The sequence below is a fragment of the Gekko japonicus genome, unplaced genomic scaffold (assembly GCF_001447785.1).
Source record: "Gekko japonicus isolate JY-2015 unplaced genomic scaffold, Gekko_japonicus_V1.1 scaffold7074, whole genome shotgun sequence".
NCBI lineage: Eukaryota > Metazoa > Chordata > Lepidosauria > Squamata > Gekkonidae > Gekko > Gekko japonicus.
In genome coordinates this window covers 4,519-4,729 of record NW_015177249.1, presented here as the reverse complement: position 1 = coordinate 4,729, position 211 = coordinate 4,519, and positions in this window count along the sequence as shown.

The following is a 211-nucleotide window of genomic DNA, read 5'->3' as shown; positions in this document are numbered from 1 at the left end:
CCTAAGAATATATTCTGGGTATTCCCAAGCCTTTATCTCAGAGATAATTTTTTCTAATTCTTAATTTGTTTAATCCCAATAAACAACCAAGAACTGTGTATCTGGTACACAACTAAACCGTCACTAAAAACCCCCACTCTTTGTGGTCAGAAAACTGTTTGAACGTGTCTCACTTCCTTAGAATATACTTTAAAAGTTGCACTTTGACACT